Here is a 19,415-nt window from a genome sequence, read left to right as displayed (position 1 = left end):
GCTTTTAAGTTTACTTAGGTCCCATTTGTTTATTTTTGTTTTTATTTTCATTACTCTAGGAGTTGGGTCAAAAAAGATATTGCTACAATTTATGTCAGAGAGGTTTCTGCCTGTGTTTTCGTCTAAGAGTTTTATAGTCTCAGGCTTTACATGTAGATCTTTAATCCATTTTGAGTTTATTTTTGTGTATGGTGTTAGAGAATGTTCTAATTTCACTCTTTTATGTATAGCTGTCCAGTTTTCCCAGCACCACTTATTGAAGAGACTGTCTTTTCTCCATTATATATTCTTGCCTCTCCTTTGTCATAGATTAGGTGACCATAGGTGCGTGGGTTTATCTCTGGACTTTCTGTCCTGTTCCATTGATCTATATTTCTGTGTTTGGGCCAGTACCATACTGTTTTGGTGACTGTAGCTTTGTAGTATAGTCTGAAGTTAGGGAGCCTGATTCCTCCAGCTCCATTTTTTTTTTTGCAAGATTGTTTTGGTTATTTTGTCTTTCCATACATATTGTAAAAATTTTTGTTCTAATTCTGTGATAAATGCTACTGCTAATTTGATAGGGGTTGCACTGAATCTGTAGATTGCTTTGGGTAGTATAGTCATTTTGACAGTATTAATTCTTCCAATCCAAGAACATGGAATACCTCTCCATCTGTTTGTGTCATCTTTGATTTCTTTCATCAGTATCTTATAGTTTTCTGAATACAGATCTTTTGCCTCCTTAGGTAGGTTTATTCCTAGGTATTTTATTCTTTTTGATGTGATGGTAAATGGGATTGTTCCCTTAACTTCTCTTTCTAATCTTTCATTGTTAGTGTATAGGAATGCAAGAGATTTCTGTGTATTAATTTTGTATCCTGCAACTTTACCAAATTCATTGATGAGCACTAGTAGTTTTCTGGTAGCATCTTTAGCATTTTCTATGTGTAGTATCATGTCATCTGCAAACAGTGACAGTTTTTTTGTTTTTTGTTTTGTTTTTTTTTTTAACAGTGACAGTTTTAATTCTTCTTTTCCAATTTGGATTCCTTTTATTTCTTTTTCTTCTCTGATTGCTGTGGCTAGGACTTCCAAAACTATGTTGAATAAAAGTGGCAACAATGGACATCCTTGTCTTGAGCCTGATCTTAGAGGAAATGCTTTCAGCTTTTCACTGTTGAGAATGATGTTTGCTGTGCATTTCTCATATATGGCCTTTATTATGTTGAGGTATGCCCTCTTTCTGGAGAGTTTTCATCATACATGAGTTTGAACTTTGTCAAAAGCTTTTTTTGCATCTATTGAAATGATCATATGGTTTTTATTCTTCAGTTTGTTAACGTGGTGTATCACACTAATTGATTTGCAGATACTGAAGAATCCTTGCATCCCTGGATAAATCCCACCTGATCATGGTGCATGATCCTTTTAATGTGTTGTTGGATTCTGATTGTTAGTATTTTGTTGAGGATTTTTGCGTCTATGTTCATCAGTGATATTGGCCTGTAATTTTTTTTTTTTTTTTTTTGGTGGTATCTTTGTCTGGTTTTAGTATCAAGGTGATGGTGGCCTCATAGAATGAGCTTGGGAGTGTTCCTTACTCTGCAATTTTGGGGAAGAGTTTCAAAAGGATAGGTGTTAACTCTTCTCAAATGCTTGATAGAATTCACCTGTGAAGCCATCTGGTCCTGGACTTTTGTTTGTTGGGATTTTTTAAATCACAGTTTCAATTTCAGTACTTGTGATTGGTCCTTTCATATTTTCTGTTTCTCCCTGGTTCAGTCTTGGAAGATTGTACCTTTCCAAGAATTTGTCCATTTCTTCAAGGTTGTCCATTTTATTAGCATGTAGTTGCTTGTAGTAGTCCCTTATGATTCTTTGTATTTCTGTGGTGTTCGTTGTAACTTCTCCTTTTTCATTTCTAATTTTATTGATTTGAGTTGTCTCCCTTTTTTTCTTGATGAATATGGTTAAGGTTTATCAATTTTGTTTATCTTTTCAAAGAACCAGCTTTTAGTTTTATTGATCTTTTCTATTGTTTTCTTCATCTCTGTTTCATTTATTTCTGCTCTGTCTTTATGATTTCTTTCCTTCTGCTAACTTTGGATTTAGTTTGTTCTTCTTTCTCTAGTTGCTTTAGGTGTAAGGTTAGGTTGTTTATTTGAGATTTTTCTTGTTTCCTGAAGTAAGATTTTATTGCTCTCAACTTCCCGCTTAGAACTGCTTTTGCCATGTCCCATAGGTTTTGTATCATCATGTTTTTGTTGTCATTTGTCTCTAGGTATTTTTTGATCTCCTCTTTGATTTCTTCAGTGATCCTTTGGTTGTTTAGTAATGTACTGTTTAGCCTCCATATGTTTGTGATTTTTACAGTTTTTTTTCCTGTAATTGATTTCTAATCTTATAGCATTGTGGTCTGAAAAGATGACTGATGCGATTTCAATTTTGTTAAAGTTACCAATGCTTGATTTGTGGCCCAAGATATGATCTATCCTGGAGACTGTTCCACGTGCACTTGAAAAGAAAGTGTGTTCTGCTGCTTTCAGATGGAATGTCATATAAATATTAGTTAAGTCTATCTGGTCTACTGTGTCATTTAAGGCTTGTGTTTCCTTATTAATTTTCTGTCTGGATGATCTGTCCATTGGTGTATGTGGGGTGTTAAAGTGCCCCACCATTATCGTGTTACTGCCAATTTCCCCATTTATGGCTGTTAGCTTTTGCCTTATATATTGAGATGCTCCTACGTTGGATACGTTTATATTTACATTTGTCATATCTTCTTCTTGGATTGATCCCTTAATTATTACGTAGTGTCCTTCCTTGTCTCTTGTAACTGTCTTTATTTTAAAGTCTATTTTGTCTAATATGAGTATTGCTACTCCAGCTTTCTTTTGATTTCCATTTGCATGGAATACCTTTTCCATCCTCTCACTTTCAGTCCATATGTGTCCCTAGGTCTGAAGTTGGTCTCTTTTAGACAGCATATATATATGGGTCTTGTTTTTGAATCCATTCAGCCAGTCTGTGTCTTTTGGTTGGAACATTTAATCCATTTACCTTAAAGGTGATTATCAATATGTATGTTACCATTGCCATTTTCTTAATTGTTTTGGGTTTGTTTTTTTAGGTCTTTTTTCTTCCTTTCCTCTTTCTTTCTTTTCTCTTTGTGGTTTGATGACAATCTTTAGTGTTGTGTTTGGGTTGTTTTTTCTTTCGTGTGTATCTATTGCAGTTTTTTGGTTTGCATTTCCCATGATGTTTTCATACAGCAGTATATATATATATATATATATATATATATATATATATATATATATATATATATATTTGTTTTAAGTTTCTGGTCTCTTAATTTCACATGCAATTCCCATTTCCTGCATTTGTACTCTCCTCTTCTCATGGTTGCTGATTTTGATATAGTTGTGTGTGGGTGATTTCCTGCCTCAACTTTATGTTTGCCTTTACCAGTGAGCTTTCCCATTTGTGATTTTCTTGTTTCTAGTTGTGACCTCTTTTTTTCCCCCTTCCTAGAGATGTTCCTTTAGCATTTGTTGTAAGGCTGGTTTGGTGGTGCCAAATTCTCTTACCTTTTGCTTTTCTGTAAAGCTTTTGATTTCTCTGTCAAATCTGAATGAGAGCCTTGCTGGGTAGACTCTTCTTGGTTGTAAGTTTTCCCCTTTCATCAGTTTAAATATATCATGCCACTCTCTTTTGGTCTGCGGACTTTCTGCTGAAAAATCAGCTGATAACCTCATGGAGAGTCCCTTTTATGTTATTTGTTGCTTTCAATATTTTTCTTTGTATTTAATTTCTGTCAGTTTGATTAATATGTGTCTCGGCATGTTTCTCATTGTGTTTATCCCATATGGGACTCTCTGTGCTTCTTGGACTTGGGTGACTGGTTCCTTTCCCATGTTAGGAAGTTTGGGGCTATAATCTCTTCAAATATTTTCTCAAGCCCTTTCCCTCTCTCTTCTTCTCCTGGGACCCCTATATGCGAATGTTGGTGTGTTTAATGTTGTCCCAGAGGTCTCTGAGACTGTCCTCATTTCTTTTCATTCTTTCTTCTTTATTCTGTTCCATGGCAGTGATTTCCTCCACTCTGTCTTCTCACTCACTCTGCTATTGATTCCTTCTAGTGTATTTTTCATTTCAGTTATTGCCTTGTTCATCTCTGTTTGTTCTTTAAATCTTTTATCTATCTCTTTGTTAAACATTTCTTGTATCTTCTCAGTCTGTGCCTCCATTCTTTTTCCGAGATTTGAATCATCTTTACTATCATTACTTTGAATTCTTTTTCAGGTAGATTGCCTATCTCCTCTTTATTTAGTTCTTGTGGGGTTTTTTCTTGTTCTTTCATCTGCAGCATATTTCTCTGTCATCTCATTTTGCCTAATTTTCTGCGTTTGTGGTCTCCTTTCCACAGGCTGCAGGATCATAGTTCCTTTTGCTTCTGGTGTCCGCTCCCTGGTGGATGAGATTGATCCTGGTGCTTCTGTAGGCTTCCTGGTGGGAGGGACTGGTGCCTGTCCTCTGGTGTGTGGAGCTGGGTCTTGTCTCTCTATTGGGCAGGGCCATGTCAAGGGGAGTGTTTTGAGGTGGCTGTGAGCTCAGTATGACTTTAGGCAGCCTGTCTTCTGATGGGTGGGGCTATGTTTTCTGTCTTGTTGGTTGTTTGGCCTGAGGCTTTCCAGCACTGGAGCCTGTACATTGTTGGGTGGGGCTGGGTCTTGGTGCCAAAATGTGGACCTCTGGGAGAGCTCACTCCAGTCAATATTCCCTGGGGCATCCGCTACCAGTGTCCTTGCCCCACAGTGGGCTAGAATCGACCTTCACCTCCCCAGGAGACCCTCCAAGACCCCTAGGTAGGTCTAGTCTAGGTTCCTATGGGGGTACTGCTTTGTGCTGGGTCCTGTGCATGTGAGACCTTGTGTGTGCCCTCCAAGAGTGGAGTCTCTGTTTCCCCCAGTCCTGTGGAGCTCCTGCACTCAAGTCCCACTGGTGTTCAAGACTAAATGCTCTGGGGGTTTTTTCTTCTGGTGCCAGACCCTCTAGACTGTCTTGGAGGGCTATTTTTACATGCAGACGTCCTTGTGTAGCCTGCGTGGGTTTAATATTTTTTTGGTGTGAGGGCTGTTTTTTTTACAGTATAGATGTCTGCCACCTCTTTCCTCAGTGTATGATGGCCATTATCCTCTTGATAGGAGGTGTGACTGATGTTGTGGTGACCAGAACCTGCACTGAATATTGAGCAGGGCCTCCCGTTTGCACTGTAGATGTCACTGCACTGTCAGTGGTGGGATCTCCTCCTTAGTTGTTGGAGTAGAGGCCCCCAGATCTGTTTAGTAGCTGTGTTCTGATCTGCAGTGTTAGGTAGGTGGGATTGAAGCACTCCCACTGGGAGAGAAGCCACTGAGTATTCCTCCTCTGGAGCTGTTCACCTGTGGGTGTGCTCTGTTGTGTCACCTTTCACCCATTGTGCAAGCTCTCCGATTACACTGTTGTTGGCACTGCTCTCGGCCCCACCTTAACCATGAGTATGCTGGCAGTTGGCCCTGGTGTCTCTCAGACGTTTTCACCAGGACATCAGCATAGATCCACTGAATTCAGGTCCCAGGATTGCAGTAATCATGGATCTGGACCCACTGTGGGTGCTATGGGGGCAGCTCAGACTCTAGCCTGACCCAACCCCCACAGGTACATGCCCACAAAGTCTACAACTGCTAAAGCTAGACCCATCTTGGCTGCAGGAGTACTCCTTGTCTGTTCAGATGTTCTTCAGGTGCTGAGTTTACAACGCTGGTCTCGGGGGTGTCAGTCTGTGGTTTGTGCAGCTGTGGGGAGAGATTTCAGCTTTTTTTCTTTAGTTGCAGTCCCTGGGGCTCAGCTGTGGTTTCAGCCCCAGTTCTGTCTGTGGGCCACCCACAGAGGTCTACTCCTGGAGCACACGAGTCCACCCCAGCAAGGAGGGGGCACGGAGAAGGCGGTAGCTGGGGGCACAAGAGAGCCCACCCCAGCAGGGATGGGGCACAGAGGAAGAGGCAGCTGCCGCCAGGGTTGCAAGAGCACCCACCCTGGTGGGAGTCCTTCCTAGTGCCCGGGGAGGCAGGGGCCGATGCATCGGAAGAGAGGCTGCAATGGTGCCCCTGCCCTTTGCATATCGCTCAGCCACGGTGCTTTGCTTGTATAGCTGTCTGGGTTTCCTCCACAAGCATTCCTGGTTGCAGATTTCCTCGATCCCGTCCTTTCAGGCTGTCTGCTGGAATCCAACAGCAATCCTTTCCCTGGGTCTGCTCTCCAAACTCCACATTCCAGCACCCAGCCCCTCCTTGTCCACATAGGTGTACACACCTCTCAGGCTGGGGGGTGCAGGCCTGTGGCACAGACCATCTGTGTAGGTCCCACTCTGTCCTGCCTGCCACAGACCAGTGGCTGCACTCTCCTCCAGTAGCCCCCGAAGCTCCCCTTCTGTCCCAACTTACCTCCCCGCTGGTGAGGGGGCTTCCCTGGATGCAGGAACCTCTCCTCTCCTTCAGCTCCCCCCCCCCAGCGGCATAGGTCTCTTCCCTCTTCCTCTCACCTTCCTTTTCCCTTCTTTCTTTCGTCCTACCTGGTTATGCAGGGATCTTTCCTGTCCTTTTAAGTGTACAAGGTCCTCTGCTAGTGTTCAGCAGGTGCTCTGTGAGAATTGTTCCATTTGTAGATGTATTCCTGATGCATTTGTGGGAAGAGATGAACTCCACATCCTCCCACTCCCCCACCACCCTGACTTCTCCCCTCAGTATTGGGTTTTTTAAAAGGTATTGGTACAGAGAAAATTTTAATCTTTAAAACTAATTCATAGAGAATTTTAATGCATTTAGCATGCAGTCAGTTAATGTAACAGAAAATCTAGTGTCGTTTGGGTCAATAGCTCAGGCACTCTTGTTTTAAAATGACATTATTAGAGTATTAGAGTCTGAGTCCTTTGGTAATGATGAATGCAATGATGAATCCTGAGTTTGCTTATCATTAGTCAAGGGAAAATATGTTAAAAATGCTTTTATCCTTAATTTATGATCAGGTATATCTTTATTTCCAAAAAATACTAGATGGTGGCATAAAAGAAAGATCTGGGAATCTCCAAAAATTCTCTCCTCTTACTGCACAATTCAAAAAGAGATTATTGAGTAGCCTTTGGATTATAGAAAATAAATACAATTGTATTTTGCATCATATAGTCTATGAATATAGCTGTTGGCTGAGGTAGCCCTATGTTGGAAAAGATCAAAGTGCCAACGGTTGGAAAGAATGGCTGCACTTAGTGTGTGGAGTTAGGTATGGAGAAAAGAGGAAACTCAGTCATTTGTAAGGGGAGGGTGCTGGCCCCAGAGGGCACTGAAGACTTGGAGTAAAAGATCCAAGAAATAGGACTAGGAGAAAAAGGGCCTGCAAAGAAAAGCAGGTAAACAGTTGTCTGACAAATTCCCCTGAAACTTATATGGAGTAAGTATAACAAATATACTTTAGTATGTATACTAAATATACTTCAGAGCCAATATACAGGAGCACTGATTGTGAATTCTTGCAGTACAAGTCTACGTCTCAGAAAATGCCTTCTTTGTTAAATGAATGTGTATCAGTTCTGAGGTCCCTATGGTCTTTCTTAATGTCCTCATTTTTGTTCTGAAGATGAAAATTACAATCTTAATGTATTATTAATATTCTCAGTGTTTTGACCCATTGACAAACCTTCACTTTGTTTCTCCCGTCAACTACTACTGTAACACCAAGCCCCAAATCAAAGCTATCCATCACAGTCCAGAGTGGACCCTAATCAATGCCAGTAAATTTTAAAAGGCAGTGGCTATGGTACAAGATTATTAATTTTTAAACAGAAAAATAATACAGTACAAAACTGCAGCCCCTAGGGCCATGGTTAACAATGTTGACATTATGGTGCTTTGTTTAAGAAAAAATCATTACAGTCCCTTAAACATGAATTTGTTTTCATTAGAAATAAAAGACTACTACCTATATTTTCCATCAATCAACAAATATTTGTAGAATACCAGCTGTGTGTAAGATGAAGAACTAGGCATATAGTGGGTACCAGAAGGTATAAAAGAGCACAAAAGCACACAATTTTTTGCAAAGAGAAAACCTGGGGATAAAAAAAATTAACTTTATAAAAGAGATGATACAATTACTGAATGGCACATATAGACAGTGAACACTATAGTATCTGCAAGAGGGAAAGATTGATAACAGGCCAGGATGGTCAGGAAGTATTCAGTTGATCGACAGCCTGGTCTTGGTCTTGGATGATGGTCAGATTTGGATCAGCAAAAACATTAAGGATGGCATCACAAGCAAAGTTGGTGGCATGAGCAAAAATATAAAGGCAGGGCTATATAAGGAATGATTAGCAGGCAGTGAGGAAACCAGTCTGATTGGAGTGAAAGGATCATGAATAGGAAAACATGGAGATAACTTGATAAATATCATTTTAGAAGGAATGGTGAAAAGTCTCCAACTTCAGAATATCTAGCAGGAGATCCTGTCTGGATTTGTGTTCAATCTCATGAGGAATCATGGTCATGAATATTTTAACCTTTGTATTTCATCTGGCTTTACCATCTGTCTCTCCTTTTTAGTCAGTCGGTATAACAGCCGCCTCCACCATACACATATAAAAAAAGTTAAGTAAATAAATTAGTAGTTCTGGATAAACCATCAACCATATGGTCCAAGTACCTTGGTTTTGGGAATATGTATTTGATTAAGTGTTTAAGAATGACATCTGGACAAGCAGCAAAAACTCACAGCAGAGTGGCAGGGGATACTGGCCCTGGTGAGGGTTGAGTCTAACTGTTTTAAGCGTTTTAAGCGTTTAAATAGTAGGTTATTAAGTGTGATCTGCCAACAACTTAACTTTGTTCAAATTTTCTCTCTCTGATTGTTCCAAGTTCAGGCTGTTATGGTTAGTGCCCAAAGAGTCCACCCTGTTTTGCTTCTATAAAACCCAAGGAATATTCAGGATTTAATCTAAAATATCTTCTGTATTCATCTTAATTATAGCATAACTTTAACTAGATAATGGAATTTTTTTCAATCTCAAATACCTAGACTTTTTAAAATCATACTTTTAAGAAAAAAGGCAAATCATGTGAAAATAAACATATGCTATTTAGGGTTTTTTTGGTTAAATTTTATTCAATTTTTAAAGGATACTTTCTCTTTACAGTTATTACAAAATATTGACTATATACCCTGTGTTGTACAATATATCCTTGAGCCTATCTTACACCATACTTTGTACCTCCCACTCTCCCATCCCTATTTGCCCCTCCCCCCTCCACTGGTAACCACTAGTACTATATATCTGTGAGTCATCTTTTTTTTTTTTTTTTTTTAGTTATATTCACTAGTTTGTTGTATTTAGATTGCACATACGTGATATCATAAAGTACTTGTCTGTCTCTTTCTGGCTTATTTCACTTAGCATAATGCCCTCCAATTCCATTCATGTTGCTGCAGATGCAAACATTTCATTCTTTTTTATGGGTGAGTAGTATTGCATTCCATTGTGTGTGTGTGTGTGTATGTGTATCACATCTTCTTTATCCTTTCATCTGTTGATGGGCACTTAAGTTGCTTCCATATCTTGGTAACTGTAAAAATGCTACTATGAACATTGGGGTGCATGTATCTTTTCAAATTAGTGCTTTTGTTTTTTTAAGGTATATATGGAGAAGTGGAATTGCTGGTCATATGGCAGTTCTATTTTTAGTTTTTTGAGAAACCTCCATACTGACTTCCACAGTGGGTTCACCAACTTACATTCCTATCAACAATGTAGGAGGGTTCCCTTTTCTCTGTATCCTTGCCAATATTTGTTATTTGTGTTCTTTTGGATGGTAGCCATTCTGACAGGTGTGAGGTGATATCTCATTTTGGTTTTGATTTTCAATTCTCTGATGATTAGCAGTGGTGAGCATCTTTTCATGTGCCTGTTGGCCATCTTCATTTCCTCTTTGGAAAAATGTCTATTCAGTTCTTCTGCCCATTTTTTAATTGTGGTTTTTTTTTTTTTGATGTTGAGTTGTACAACCTGTTTATATATGTTAGATCCCTTATTGGTAATATCATTTGCAAATTTTTTTTCTCACTCAGTAGTTTGTCTTTTCATTTTGGTGATGGTTTGCTTTGCTGTGAAAAAGCTTTTAAGTTTAATTAGGTCCCATTTGTTTTTGCTTTTGGTTCCTTTGCCTTAGGAGACAGCTCCAAAAAAATACTGCTGCGATTTATGTCAAAGAGTGTTCTGCTTGGGTTTTCCTCTAGGAGTTTTATAGTATCTAGTCTTGCATTTAGGTCTTTAATCCATTTGAGTTTATTTTTGTATATACTGTTAGAAAATGTTCTAATATTATTCTTTTACATGCAGCTTTCCAGTCTTCCCAGCATGACTTATTGAAAAAAACTGTTCTTTCTCTATTGCATATTCTTGCCTCCTTTGTTGTAGATTAATTGACCATAAGTGCGTGGGTTTATTTCTGGGCTCTCTATTGTGTTCTGTTGATCTATGTGTCTTTTTTTGTGCCAGTACCATACTGTTTTGATGACTGTAGCTTTGTAGTATAGTCTGAAGGCAGGGAGCATGATTCTTCCAGCTCTGTTCTTCTTTTTCAAGATTTTTTTGGCTCTTAGGTCTCTTGTGCTTCCATACAAGTTTTTTTTTTAATATTTTGTTATCTTATTTATTTATTTATTTATTTATTTATGGCTGTGTTGGGTCTTCGTTTCTGTGTGAGGGCTTTCTCCAGTTGCGGCAAGTGGGGGCCATTCTTCATCGCGGTGCGCGGGCCTCTTACTATCGCGGCCTCTCTTGTTGCGGAGCACAGGCTCCAGACGCGCAGGCTCAGTAATTGTGGCTCACGGGCCCAGTCGCTCCGCGGCATGTGGGATCTTCCCAGACCAGGGTGCGAACCCGTGTCTCCTGCATTGGCAGGCAGATTTTCAACCACTGCGCCACCAGGGAAGCCCCATCCATACAAATTTTAAAATTATTTGTTCTAGTTATATGAAAAATGTCATTGGTATTTTGATAGGGATTTCATTGAATCTGTATATTGCCTTGGGTAGTATGGTCATTTTAACACTATTGGTTCTTCCAATCCAAGAACACAATATATCTTTCCATTTTTTTGTGTCACCTTCAGTTTCTTTCATAGGTGTCATAGTTTTCAGAGTACAGGTCTTTTGCTTCCTTAGGTAGGTTTATTCCTAGGTATTTTACTCTTTTTGTTGCAGTGGTAAATGGGATTGTTTCCTCAATTTCTCTTTCTCATCTTTCGTTGCTAGTGTATAGAAATGCAGCAGAGTTCTGTATATTAATTTTGTATCCTGAAACTACCAAAGACATTGCTGAGCTCTAGTAGTTTTCTAGTAGCGTGTTTAGGATTTTCTGTGTATAGTATCATGCTATCTGCCAAAAGTGACAGTTTTACCTCCTTTTCATTTTGGATTCCTTTTATTTCTTTTTCTTCTTTGATTGCTTTGGCTAGGACTTCCAAAACAATATTGAATAAAAGTAGCAAAAGTGGACATCCTTCTCTTGTTCCTGATCCTAGAGGAAATGCTTTCAGCTTTTCACCATTGAGTATGATGTTAGCTATGGGTTTGTCATGTATGGCCTTTATAATGTTCCCTCTATGCCCGCTTTCTGGAGAGTTTAAATCATGATTGGGTTTTGAATTTTATCAAAACCTTTTCCTGCATTTGTTGAGGTTATCATATGGTTTTACTCTTCAGTTTGTTAATGTGGTGTATCACATTGATTGATTTGTGGATATTGAAAAATCCTTGCATCCCTGCAATAAATCCCACTTGATCATGGTGTACAGTCCTTTTAATGTAACTGTTGGACTCGGTTTGCTAGTATTTTATTGAGGAATTCTGCATCTATATTCATCAGTAATATTGGCTGTAATTTTCCTTTTTTTGTGATATCTTTGTCTGGTTTTGGTATTAGAGTGATGCTGGTCTCATAGAATGAGTTCAGAAGTGTTCCTTCCTCTGCAATTTTTTGCAATAATTTCAGAAGGATAGGTATTAACTCTTCTCTAAATGTTTGGTAGAATTCACCTGTGAAGCCATTTGGTCCTGAACCTTTGTTTGTTGGGAGTTTTAAAATTACTGATTCAATTTCTGTACTGGTAATTAGTCTTTTCACATTTTCTGTTTCTTCGTGGTTCAGTCTTGGGAGCATGTACCTTTCTAAGAATTGTCCATTTCTTCTAGGTTGTACATTTTATTGGCATATAGTTGTTCATAGTTGTCTCTTATGATCCTTTGTATTCTGTCGTGTCAGTTGTAATGTCTCCTTTTCATTTCTGATTTTATTGATTTGGGCCATTTCCCTTTTCACTTGGTGAGTCTGGCTAAGATTTTATCAATTTTGGTTATTTTTTAAAAACCTAGCTTTTTGTTTTACTGCTCTTTTCTATTTTTTTAGTCTCTATTTTATTTCTTTTATGATCTTTATGATTTCTTTCCTTCTACTAACTTTGGGTTTTGTTCTTTCTCTATTTGCTTTAGGTGTAAGGGTAGGTTCTTTGAGATTTTTCTTGTTTTCTGAGGTAAGCTTGTATTGCTATTAACTTCCCTCTTAGAACTGCTTTTGCTGTGTCCCACAGGTTTTGGATCTTCGTGTTTTCACTTTCATTTGTCTGTATATATTTTTTCGTATCCTCTTTAATTTCTTCAGTGATCCTTTAGTTGTTTAGTAGCATATTGTTTAGCCTCCATGTGTTTGGGTTTTTTTTACAATTTTTTTCTTGTTGATTTTTTAGCCTCACAGTAGTATGGTTGGAAAAGGTGCTTGATAAGATTTTAGTTTTCTTAAATTTACTGAGGCTTGTTTTGTGGCCTAGCATGTGTTCTAGCCTGGAGAATGTTCCATGTGCACTTGAAAAGAATGTGTATTCTGTTGCCTTCAGGTGGAATGTTTTACAAATGTTAATTAAGTTCATTTGGTCTGATGTGTTATTTAAGCCCAGTTTTCCCCTATTGATATTCTGTCTGGATGATCTGTCCACTGATGTAAGTGGAGTATTAAATTCCCCTACTATTATTGTGTTACTATAGATTTCCCCTTTTATGGCTGTTAACATTTGCCTTATATATTGATGTGCCCCTATGCTGGGGGCATGTATAGTTACAATTGTTATATCTTCTTCTTGGATTGATCCCTTGATCATTATGTAGCATCCGTCTTGTTCGTTGTAACAGTCTTTATTTTAAAGTCTATTTTGTCTAAGTATTGCTACTCTGGTTTTCTTTTGGTTTCCATTTGCATGGAATACCTTTTTCCATCCCCTCACTTTCAGCCTGTATGTGTCTCTAGATCTGAAGTGAGTCTCTTGTAGGCAGCATATATATAGGTTTTTTTTTTTTTTATCCATTCAGCCACTCTGTGTATTTTGATTGAAGCATTTAGTCAAGTTACATTTAAGGTAATTATCAATATGTATGTTTTTATTGCCATTTTGTTAATTGTTTTAAATTTGTAGGGTTTTTTTCCCTTCTTTTGTTCTTTTCTTTTGTAATTTGATGACTATCTTTAGTGTTACGTTTGGATGCCTTTTTCTGTTTTGCGTGTATATCTATGGTTACCATGTGGTTTTTGTATAGCAGATCATATATATACATGATTGTTTTATGTTTCTGATCTCTTAATTTCAAATGCATTTTTAAAAGCCTCCATTTATTCTCTCCTTCCCTCATGATTACTGTTTTTGATATCATGTTTTACATCTAATTTTTTTGTGTGTCATGTCCCTTAACGGCTTGTTGTGGATATGGGTGACTTTACTGCTTTTGTCTTTTAACCGCCCTACTAGCTTTGTGTGTGGATGATTTCCTATCTTTACCGTACGTTTGCCTTTACTGGTGAGCTTATTCATTTCATCTTTTTTTTGTTTCTAGTTGTGGCCTTTTCTTTTTCACCTAGAGAAGTGTCTTTAACAATTGCTGTAAAGCTGGTTTGGTGGTGCTGAACTATTTCAGCTTTTTTCTTGTCTGTAAAGCTTTTGATTTCTCCATCAAATCTGAACAAGAGCCTTGCTGGGTATATTATTCTTGGTTGTAGGTTTTTCCCTTTCATCATTTTAAATATATCATACCACTCCCTTCTGACCTGAAAAGTTTCTGCTGAAAAATCAGCTGATAGCCTTGTAGGAGTTCTCTTGTATGTTATTTGTTGCTTTTCCCTTGCTGCTTTTAATATTCTCTCTTTATATTTAGTTTTTGTCATTTTAATTATAATATGTCTTGGTGTGTTCCTGTTTGGATTAATCCTGTATAGGACTTTCTGGGCTTCTCAGACTTGGGGGACTGTTTCCTTTCCCAGGTTAGGAAAGTTTTCAGCTATTATGTTTTCAGCTATGTTCTCAGGCCATTTCTCTCTCTATTCTCCTTCTGCAGCCCCTGTAATGTGACTATTAGTGCACTCGATGTTGTCCCAGACTTCTCTTAATCTGTCATCATTTCTTTTCATTCTTTTCTTTTTGTTCAGTGGCAGTGATTTCCACTACTCTTTCAGCTCACTGATCCGTTCCTCTGTGTCATTTAGTCTACTATTGATTCCTTTTTTCACTTCAATTATTGTATTCTTCATCTCTGTTTGGGTGTTCTTCATATTTTCCAGCTCTTTGTTAAAAACTTCTCACTTTTTGCTCTGTGCGTCTATTCTTCTTCTTAGTTCTTTGATTATCTTTATGATTATTACTCTGAACTCTTTCTCAGGTAGATTACCTATCTCCACTTCACTATTTCTTTTTCTGAGGTTTTATTTTGTTCCTTCATCTGGAACATAATCCTCTGCCACCTAATTTTGTTGAAGTTGCTATTTGTATTTTTACGTATGTGGTAGGTTAGTTATGATTTTCAACCTTGGGGAAATGGCCTTCTGTAGGCGATGTTCTGTTTGTCCCAGTAGCAGACTCCCCTCTTGTCACCCAATCGCTATACTCTAGGGGTTCCCCCTAAGAGGGCTGTGTTTGTTCTTCTGTTTTGGCGGGCTATGTAGGCAGTCTGGTAGGCTTGGTTGGGCCCTAGCCCAGTTGGTTGCCAGGCCCTGCCTTGTGTGGATGCTGCTGGCTGCCGTTTAATGGGACCTGGTCACTAGGTGACTGGCTGTGGAACCCTAGGGGGCCCTGGGGCTAGTGCTGGCTCACTAGTGGGCAGAGTCAGGGTCCTGAAGACTCCAGGGCTGTTGCTTGCCCACTGTCAGGTGAAGCCAGGTACTGAGGTTAGTGCCTGATTACTGGCAGGCAGAGCTGGTTCCTGGAGTCCAGGGATTCTGGAGCTTCTTTCACATGTTTTTTTTTGGGGGGGGGGGGTGTATGGTTCCTGCCACAGTTGGGTATGGGGTCCAGTGTATCCTGAAGCTTGCGTTGGCCTGCTAGTGGATAAGGCCAGTGCCCAGCTGGCCCCAGGGTAGGGTCTAGCTGCTGTGGTGGGCTAGGTCCACAGGCTGCAGATTGTAGTTTCTTGCATCCAGTGTTTGCCCCCTGGTGGGTGAGGCTGGTCTAGAGGCTTGTGAAGGCTACCTGGAGGGAAGGGCCGGTATCCACCCACTGGTTGGTGTAGCTGGGCTGGGCCATCTTAGAGGCTGTCTAGATGTGGCTGTGGGTTGAGGAAGTCTTTAGGCAGCTTGTCTGCTGATGCGTGGGGCTCTGTCCCTGACCAGTTAGTTGTTTGGCCTGAGACATCCCAGCACTAGTGCCTACAGGCTGTTGGGTGTGGCCAGGTCTTGGAGCTAGTGAGTCAAGATGGCAGCCACCAGCAGCAGTGTTCATGGAGTAAAGTGTTTCCAAATATTGCTGCCACCAGTGTCTACGTCCCCATGGTGAGCCGCAGCCACCCCCCACCTTTCCAGGACACCCTCCAAGACCAGCAGGTAGGTGTGGCCCAGGCTCCTATCCAATTACTGCTTTTGCCCTGGGTCCCAGTGCATGTGAGATTTTTTTGTGTGCTCTTTAAGAGTGAAGTCTCTTCACTCTTATACTGCAGGACCACCCCTCTTTTCTTCTTTATGTCTTTAGTTGTAGAAGGTCTTTTCTTGTAGGTTCCATCTGTTTCATCGGTGGTTGTTCTGCAGGTAGCTGTGATTTTGTTGTGCTTCTGAGAGGAGGTGAGCTCAGAGTCTTTCTAGTCTCCCATCTTGGCTGTTCTCCCCTTGTTTAGTATTTGGTGAACAACAGCAACTTACTATATCCTGGGCTCAGTACATACTAAACTCATTCTCCTGTACTTATTTTACCTAGAGCATTGATGATTGGAATTGATGTTCAGAATGATGACTCCAAGAGCCTTTAGGACTATTTATCATCAAATAACTATTCAATCCCTCATGGAATGAATGAAGGTTCAGAAAGTTGGAATGGCTCTCAACAACCTATAATTCTTTCAGATACCTTACCTTTCATAGTTTCACTACTTTCTCCTATGCAAATGACTTCTTTACTTACATCCTAGTCCTGGCTTCATTCCCAACTCTCAGTTCCACATTTCCACCTGTCTGCTGTCTACCATCTCCAAGCTTCCCTCTCATCACAGTAAATTAAGCAGGCCAATTGTCTGCTGTCATTAGAGTTCATATGCTGATTGAGAAATAGGACAAATAGGAGTATGTTATAATATCACATGGTGATTAATGCTGTGGGTGGTGCTAATTTTAGATAGGGTTGTCAGAGAAGGCCTCTTAGATAAAGTGCCAAGGTGTGAACATAATAAGAAAGGCATGGAAATAACTAGTAGAAAAATTTTCCAAGCTGAAGAAAAATGTCAAGAGCCCTGAAGTGGAGTATATTTTGTGAGTTTGACTAAAAGCAAAGAGGCCAGTGGGAAGGAAAACCAGTAGTTGGGTAGTACTGCCTCTATTAAATCTATTTTTTTAATTTTGAGGTATAGTTGACTGACTTATTATATGTTTCATGTGTACAACATAGTGACTCAATTTTTAAATGTTATACTCTATTTACAGTTACTGTAAAATATTGGCTATATTCCTATGCTGTACAATATGTCCTTATAGCTTACTTATTTTACACATAATGGGTTTTACCTCTTAGTCCCCTGTCCCTATTAAATCTTATGGGAACTTAGTTTGATCCTTTCTTCTTCTTTCAAAACATCAGTCATAACACTTTTACACCGACCTTTCAGAGTCTTCTCGTTTTCCTTAAACTGCTCTGTCCCCGCACTCTGTGCGTTAAACCCCAACTCCTAACATCTTCTTAATGAAGATTTCTCAGTTACTCCCACCCGTATTGAATGATTCCTTTCCTGAATTTCTGCAGAAATATTGGCCTTCAGCACACACACTTTAATACAATGAACAGTTTTCATATACTCCCATTTTCTCTACTCACATTGTGAATTCCTTAATGCAGATACACATCTATTTTACTCTATTAATTTAGAGAAAGAAAAGAGGATTCATACAACTTATTGATAATACTTACATACTACTGGGTACTATATAAGATTATTATAATAATACAGAGGAATTACCTGTTAACCTTTAATTAAATAGAAACATGATTCATCACAACTCTGTATTTATTGAAAACCTCAAATTGGTAGAAATTTAAGAATGTTAAAATCCCTTTGAGTAAAAGAAACTGGAAATTGCCATATTTGTATTATATATATATGCTATACATATTTATTTATAACCATCTGTGACATATACAAACACATTTATACAAACTTGATATTCATTGTAATACTTTTCCAAATAAGGATATTCAACATTTATTAAGCATTTGATAGCTTTCAAAGCATATTCACATGTTATCATATATGAGTCTCAAAGCAGCCTGTGAATTACTAAGCAGGGTATTGTTTCGTTATTATTAGAGAAATTAAGTGACTTGTCAGAGATCATGCACCTGGCGAGTGACAGGCTATACAGTCCCTAAGCCACTGTTTTTTCCACTATAAGCCAGAAATGATCTAAAGGTCTGCGTTTCTTCTGATTATTCCATCATTCTGTCTTTTATATTGAAAGAGAGAAGGAGAGAATAAGCAAGGGATGTGGGGTTAGTTGAATTTTGAGCAGGTTTATTTTAGATAATATTTACAAACAGTATCTGTAGTGGATCAGATATGCAGTTCTTATAAATTGAACTGAATATGGAAAACCCAGTTGCTGGCACATATAGGCACTTCATACCTGTTGATGAATGAGAGTGTTGCCAAATTTTTCTAACTTGAGTGCTTTTGTTTGTTTTTTTTAGAGAATTCACTTATCTTTTCCCACCTTTGATGGGCTAAAAATAATCACATACAAATTTAAGGAAAAAAACCCTATATCCACTGAGGTTTTATGAGGGAGCACAGAAAACATGCTTTTGATTACTGCCTAACTGCATCATGTCAAACATTGTGGTTACATTCTAGAAATTAGCAATGTCAATGTGGAATTATCCATGCACTCCTTGGCATCAAGATGCAGCTAATGTCAAAGTAGCTAAGCATGATGGATGATAATAAAGAGGAGACTTGGGGGAAGCTGTTTATGGGTTGTTCTCAGAACTGCCTAAATAAAAAAGAAAGAATACGCTCGCATTGTCATATACTATACATCAAATGCACAGTCACCAATATTTGATAATTACATGAATATATCAACCAACTTAGAGTTGTAAAAACTTCTCCCATCCTTGGGGATGCTGCACCCTGTTGTTATCATTTAAGAAGCTTTCCAGTGGAACCATTTAATATAGATTGCTGGTAAATAAGTTGAGGCCCAAGACCGGTGATTATTAACATTCCTCTGTGTCCAATATATGTAGTTTCATTATTGGGACCCATCATATATATTGACATAACATTGATATTATTTTTTATAGGATCCGGGAAGTTGATTACAAAGAACCTCTTATCTCCTGCATACTCAACTTGTTTTCAGCAATATTGTCAGTCCTCCACACCACAGCCATTATTTCCTGTGGCTTCTGCCCTTTCACTCTGCAGCACAAAAATAGGTAATTACTTTTTTACTTTACTTTTTATATGTTTAAAAATTCTAAAAACAATAATGACTTTCAGGTTAGGCACCACTGGTAGTTTAAGTAACCCCTTTTAAAAGGTCTGTGGTTGTACCTCAGGGCCTTTGCCAGTTCGATAGGTCATTAAATTCCTGAAAACACTATTTTCATTTGACATCATGGCCTCTATGGAGAATGTGAGCTGTTGGTACATTCTCCATCAAATACTTGAGAGTAACTTCTGAGCTTGTATCTTGATCAATAACTTGGGATAGATTCACATTTGATATCATGACATTCAGAAATTTCCTAAGTCACTAGAGCTCTCATCTGAGCCCTTAATGAAATGTGATCATCTATCTATTGATTGATCCATTGATATATAGATCA

The 19,415-nt window shown here is 38.7% G+C and overlaps 1 long non-coding RNA gene across 2 annotated transcripts in view; it reads left to right on the top strand.

Moving 5' to 3' along the window:
* Positions 1-19,415, top strand: part of LOC309612471 — a 758,831-nt gene that overhangs the window by 686,457 nt on the left and 52,959 nt on the right. For both annotated transcript variants that reach the window (XR_014235138.1, XR_014235139.1), the window contains one exon: positions 18,888-19,022. This is a non-coding gene — a long non-coding RNA (uncharacterized lncRNA). The remainder of the gene's footprint in view (positions 1-18,887; positions 19,023-19,415) is intronic.

The sequence above is a fragment of the Balaenoptera borealis genome (assembly GCF_965194805.1).
Source record: "Balaenoptera borealis genome assembly, chromosome: 15".
Classification (NCBI taxonomy): Eukaryota; Metazoa; Chordata; class Mammalia; order Artiodactyla; family Balaenopteridae; genus Balaenoptera; species Balaenoptera borealis.
Note: the sequence above shows the minus strand (reverse complement) of the source record. Positions and strands in the feature narration are given on the sequence as shown.